Here is a 6,334-nt window from a genome sequence, read left to right on the forward strand (position 1 = left end):
TAACCCAGGTTGCCCTTGAACTCACTATGTAGCCCAAGCTAACCTCAAACTCGCAGCAATCCTCCTGCCTCAGCCTCCAGAGTACTGAGATTACAAACTATCAGAGACCCCTGCAGTGGACCCCTCCAATTTCTTGCTTCGAATTATGGTGCATAACGGGAAGAGCATGAGACAAAATAGGGGAGATCTGGGATGACCAATTGTTCATGGGGAACAAAAGACCATGAGGCAGCCAGAAACTCGACCTTTATTCGTTGAGGAAAATGGTGAGACTGCAGCTGGATGTGCTGGGCAAGTGGCTAGGGGGGCAAGGCCTGTAACAGAGTGAACAACGCATTCTTGTGGAAGGGACAGGAACAGCCAGATTTAGGTTACACTTAATGAGTAGCCTGCTTTGTAGCCAATTCTGGGAAGGAATTTTCCTCTAGAGTCATGCAGGCCTCAGCTATCCTAGCCTCGTGGTATCACAGCTCCTCTTTCTGAGCTCAGCCACGGCCACTGATGATAAATAATGCTAGTCTGCCATCAGCCACCTGCTTTCATGAAGATACTACACAGCCTCAACCAGACTCACTAATTAGACTGAAAACCAATCTAGGGAAGTCACCTCCATGCAGCCTCTACTGCACGCAGGTAGGCACAGTCACTGGGGGTGGGGGGCATGGCGTCCTCCACAACAAGCCTGCACCACCATGCCTGGCTAGTCTCCTAAGTATAGTTTCAAAGATGTACCAGCTTCCAAGAAATCAGTGTCAGAGAGGTAAGTATTGCAGTATCTTAAAATACTGACCTGATTTTTCTCCAGTCATTAGCAAAATCTAAACAGAATCAATACGTAAACCCTGAGTGTTTTCTATAAACAGCCAACTCATCTGAAGGAACAAAAGATAGCAGCTATTACCCCTCATTTGTATCAGTCACTTTATCATTGCTGGGATATCACTACTTCAAAGAGAAAAGGCCTATTCTGTCTCACGTTTGCAGATGTCTCCGTTCATGGTCAGTTCAGGACAGAGTATTACGGTGGAAAGGTGTGGCAGAGGAAAGCAGCTCACTTCATGGCAGCCAGGAAGTCAGGCAAAAGAGAAAGAGCCGGAGAGGAAGGGACAGGAAATAAAGATACCCTCACCATTTACAGCCATGCCCAAACTTATCAAATAGATTCAAGAAAATCTATTCTCTGTTTTTAGGTATTCATAAAGCCATGATACATCACACCTAGATATTCTCGCTTCAGCGATTGAGTTCCCTTTCTTGTGGGAAACAGCAGTGAATTGACAGTAGATTTGGGGAAATTATATTGTGACCTGCCTCACCCAAATAGGCACCACCTCTGAACATCCCCCACACTGAAGACCAAGCCCTCAGTACAGGCGTGTTCAAGAAACACCAAAGAAACCACCAACTTCAAACTGATGTTTACAAACAATGGGATGGTAGCAAAGTGCACAGCAGGGCTCCTGAAAAATGTACTCTACATAAAGGTTATCATTCTTATCATAGTTAATCTCATTAACACATCATTCTAAAATATATGGATCACAGAAAAACATAACACAGTAGTTATCACTCCTAAGTAGTAAGAAAAAAAGGATGAAGGTGAATCATAACAGAATAGTACCATAAATACAGTGGGAAAGAGTTCTCATGTCGGTGGAGGCTTGTGCTAGGAAATGATGGTTTCTCTCTTTAAAAGAGAAGAACTGCTCTTAAAAACAGTTCGTCTAGAACTGAGTTACACAATATAATTTCCCCAAATCTACTGTCAGTTTCACTGCTGTTTCCCACAAGGAAGGGAACTCAATCGCTGAAGCGAGCATATCTAGGTGTGATGTATCATGGCTTTATGAATACCTAAAAACAGAGAATAGATTTTCTTGAATCTATTTGATAAGTTTCTACAGAAATACGGAGTCTCAGAAAATCCTAAGAGGAAATGTTTCTCACACGCAGAAATAGACCACCTAAAAAAGGCAACAAGTCTTTTCAAAGAGATTTTAATAGAAAAAAATGTAAATTTATCTTAAAAGACTAAAAAGCTAGTATAAAAATCAACATGAGAGTCTCTGCATATTTATAGTATTTCTTATACACACCAGTTAGTTTTACAAATAAGTGAGAAGCCAACTAAATTAAAATTCAAATGTGACTAAAACTTACTCACACTATCCAAGAAAATTAATGAATGTCAAATCCTGGCATGGAAAACCATCTGTGAATCAGTGGGGCAACACAGAGCAGCATTTATCACCTCCTGGGCCAACGTCACCCCAAGCACTTCCTAGACTCTGACTGTGGCTGAATAACCTAACCGCCCACGGCCCTTTCATGAAACAGAAGTACCAGTTCATGCCTCAGGTCCCTGAACGATTGGCTGAGATGATGTGAGGGCTGCACTCCGTGTGTGCCAAACCCTGGAGAGCTGAGCTCTTGCCTTTCCCCAAGATTGCCTCAGCACGCGCCTCCACTTTCCAGTTCTAGACACAGCCCCGCCCGGCTGTTTGCTACACTGTGACTGTCTGCTCCCTTGCCTTCACTCAGGGGCTCCTCTTCTTGCCTGTCCCAGGTGAAGGACAGCCCTTCGTCCTGAACTACCCTTTTATCATCACCCCCATAGGCCCAACTCCTTCACCTGTTCTCAAGGCTTGGCTCAAACCCACGTCCTTGCCCAAACACAAACACTACGTCCTACCAAAGCCCCTTAAATCACTGAGATCAATGCTTCTCAATCCTAGCTGTGCACACTCACCAGAGAATTCCAAACACACATGCTGACTTGGTCTGAGGTGCGACCTGGGCATCTCGGAGGGAGAAGAGCCTTCTCTGGGCTGAGCCCCGCATCGCTGGACCAGCCCCTCCCTGTAGTACTCTGTATCCCCATCCCACACTGCAGTTATCTACAAATGCATGTAAACTACAAAGTGCTGGAAAACAGGATCTGTGTTTGCTCAGGTTTCCACAAGAACTATAACTTGAAGTACCAGGCCACATGCAGAATGCACAAATAAAGAAAGGAAATTTCAGCGCTCCTGGAATGTAAAATTCAAAGTCATGGTTTGAAAAAAAAAAGCCTATCAACACCAAGATAACTAACCTCCATTTCAACAGCTTGCTGTAAATTCTACTGGATTTATAACTTTGCCAGCACTCAGGGGAAGAAATAACTTATTTCAAATAGAAAGGAAACATCTAAAAAGAAAGCTGGTACACACTAACCATAGTCTGATAGGCGGTCCCTCTCCACCTACATCCCACCACTCCAAGGCACTCGGAGCTGTCTAAACAGATAGCTTTACACACTGCTGTGCCTTAAACACACACTGCAATCGAACTTACCCCATTCATCACCTGAATCTTACTCCTCATTCTGGGATTATCTTCTATGATGGAAAGTCTTCCCTGAGTCAAAGGCACAGCTGAATAGTCCTCTCTGTGCTCCGCTAGTGTTTGGTAGTACTATGTCAATCACAGCAGCAATCAAAAATAAAGTCTTGCTTTGTTTATCTACCCCCTATAGGATTTTTGGGGGGAGGGGTCTCATCACTGTAACTATATTATCCTATACATTGTGTGGCACATAGGAAATAGTCAATAAATGTTAAAGGAATGAAGAAAAGAGTTTCAAACTGTTCCTCTGTATAAATCATTTAGTTGATCCTATGGTATTTTCCACTTTCATTTTCTATTTGAATAAAGGATCAGTAAAAACAAATGAAATGTATAACGAAGACTTAGATCCAGCCAGGCTATACGGTGGGATGGATCAATTCAAGCTACACAGACTCACCAGGGAATTTAATGTGTGGTAAAGCACGGTAATGCATGTCTATAACCCCAAGGAGGCTGAGGCAGCAGAATAGAAAGTTCAAGCCCAGCCAGGCCAATTTAGCAACTTAGTGGAACTCTTGCAAAGCAAAGTAAAAGCGAGGGGAGGGGAAATGTAGCTCAGTGTGAAGCCTGGGTTCAAACCCCAGTATCGGGGAAAAAAAAAAAGATTTAGATCTTTGTTCTAAATAATGAGTTCCTTCTGCTACAGAAGATTTTCTTAACTTATTACTAATACTTAAGCTTAAAGAGAGTAAACTGTTATACTACTTATTACGGTAAGAGAAGTTTCGGTTAAAAAGCATTAAGTGCTCATTTACATCCCTACTTTTAATACAAAGTAATGCATGCTTTTACATAGGTAAAGAACTATAGGCAGTTGAGCTATAGATAAGTGAATATGAAACTTTAACATTTTAAAGCTTAAGTTCTAGTATCTAGAGACACAGCTTATCACTGTTACTTAACTTTATTGTGGTCAAATAAAATTTTCATAAAGTTTAAATTATTTGCTTTATGTGTTGTACTTGATTACAATAGTTATTAAGATACATAACAGACTAATGATTAAATTCCTTAATAAATTAGGCATAAGCAATTGTGTACAGTAGTTATGCCAATTTTACTTTCAAAATGTAAGCCAAAGCCAAGAAAAAAAAGAAAGAATCAGTAACCCCACTGTTTTTGCTTTTGTTCGAGATTTTGAGGCAGAGTCTCACTATATATAGTTCAGACTGGCCTTGAATTCACTGTGTAGCCCGGGATGGCCTCGAACTTGCAGAGATCATTCACCACCACACCCAGCTCTAGCTCTTTTTAAACAGGCTAAAATCATTTTCATTCTTTTCTCATTTCAATAATTTTCTCTACTTTAACTTGCATTAAAATTGCAGTTTCCCCACATGAAACATATCATTTAATACTGTGTCATTTTAAGGAAAAAGAGCTCTGCAACTTACTCCATAGCAATGTGCAATTCCCTTACTCATGGATCTTCTAAGAAGTCCCAAAAGAAAACTCAAAATATTAAAAGCCTTTCCAATAAACCTGAGGCAATGACCCGACCAACCAACAAGAATGACGGAAGTCCTACTACCCTGTTTTTAAGAAGTCGATTTTGAGAGTCACAGATGCTGACCTGAAAGATGTCAGACAATAGTCCTAAAAGGATCTTTATAAAAGCTTTTTCTCTTCGATACTTTGGTTCTAATGCCATTGCATCGTGACTAGTAAGTGTATTTGTATGCAAAGAAGTGTTGACGCGAGTACCCTAAAGCATGGTAAGGACAGAGAAGTATTTCCCGCCCTTAAAGTTCTCAAGATATGCAGCTGCTTCCACATAGAACAAATATGGTTTCAAAATCAGACACACCAAGAGATGAAAATACACGTTAACGAAAACTTGGTTTTGGCATATAAACTTACTCCTCGCTGTTTGGGGGCAGAAAGCTGTGGCGCTTCCCAACGTAGCTTATAAAGATTCCAAAAATAGTAAGATGTGTTTTCAAAACACAGAAATCAGAACCAGCTGAGGCTTCCCTGCGCCCACTCCCACCTTCAAAGTCCGGAATGCAAAATTTTTCCACCACTTTCGGACGCTGATTCACAAAAGTTGAAGTCTTCCAAGAAAATCCAAGGGAGAGCTTCTCTTGGGTTTGAAATGATCCCAAGAGTCCTTAAGGCCCTAAAAGTCTCGGCAATTAATCACCGTCTACAGCGCAGGCCTCTGCTTTTTTTATGCCCTTAATAGCCTACAAAACTCTAGAGACTCTTGATTCACAAGTGAAATCTCAAAAGCCTCAAGGAATAACCCGGAAATGGGAAAATTCACAGCCATAGTGCAAACTTGCTACCACAAACAATCTACGTCACACCTCCCACACTGCAGCAAGGCCACCACTCACCCGCCACTCTCCCGAGAAACCTAGATTCAGGATGCTCAAAATCAGAACGGCAGAAAGTTGCCCGTTTACAGGAAAGAAACCTAATCTCCCTCTTCAGCAGGACCCGTGCCTACTGGGCGCTGCCATTTTGACAGCCAGCAGGACCCGCCACGGAGACCCCACAGCTAGTCGCCCTGAGCAAGCCTGAGCACCAAGAAGCCACTAGTCTGTCGCCTCACCGCTCACGGCGCCGTATCTCTTAGCACAGAGAAAGTCCCCAAAATCAAAACCCGCCTCCGCAGCTCGGCCAAAGTAATGACCCTGCACATAGCACACGGTCTCTCAGGCAGTGCCGAGGGCAGCCACAGCCGGAGGGGGCGGGGCATCGCGGGCGGAGCGTCGGAGCGGCGCGCGCTCGGTAACCCGGGCAACGCGGTCCCGGGCCCGTGCAACCCGGAGCCACGCTTCCGACCGAAATGTCTGCGCCACGCCCCTGGGCGGTCCTGGGGGACGCCGGGTGACCCGGCTGCCCGCTTCCCCGCTCGGGCCTCCGACCTTCTCCCCCCACCCATCCTCCAGGAGCGTGGCTCGGGCACAGAGGCGGCCCCAGGCCTCGAGCCCCAGGG

The 6,334-nt window shown here is 43.9% G+C and overlaps 2 protein-coding genes across 5 annotated transcripts in view; one reads left to right on the plus strand and one right to left on the minus strand.

The window, feature by feature from the left end:
- Fars2 (phenylalanyl-tRNA synthetase 2, mitochondrial) overlaps nt 1-5,867 on the minus strand; it is a 467,635-nt gene extending 461,768 nt beyond the window's left edge. For all 4 annotated transcript variants that reach the window (XM_013521841.1, XM_013521842.1, XM_005398876.1 and 1 more), the window contains exon 1: nt 5,730-5,867. The gene's annotated coding sequence lies outside the window, so the exon portion shown is untranslated. The remainder of the gene's footprint in view (nt 1-5,729) is intronic.
- A 262-nt stretch (nt 5,868-6,129) lies between these two features.
- Nucleotides 6,130-6,334, plus strand: part of Lyrm4 (LYR motif containing 4) — a gene marked incomplete in the record, with an annotated part of 124,240 nt that continues 124,035 nt past the window's right edge. The window contains 1 exon segment of the mRNA XM_005398879.2: nt 6,130-6,334.

The sequence above is a fragment of the Chinchilla lanigera genome, unplaced genomic scaffold, assembly GCF_000276665.1.
Source record: "Chinchilla lanigera isolate Chin_1 unplaced genomic scaffold, ChiLan1.0 scaffold00064, whole genome shotgun sequence".
Classification (NCBI taxonomy): Eukaryota; Metazoa; Chordata; class Mammalia; order Rodentia; family Chinchillidae; genus Chinchilla; species Chinchilla lanigera.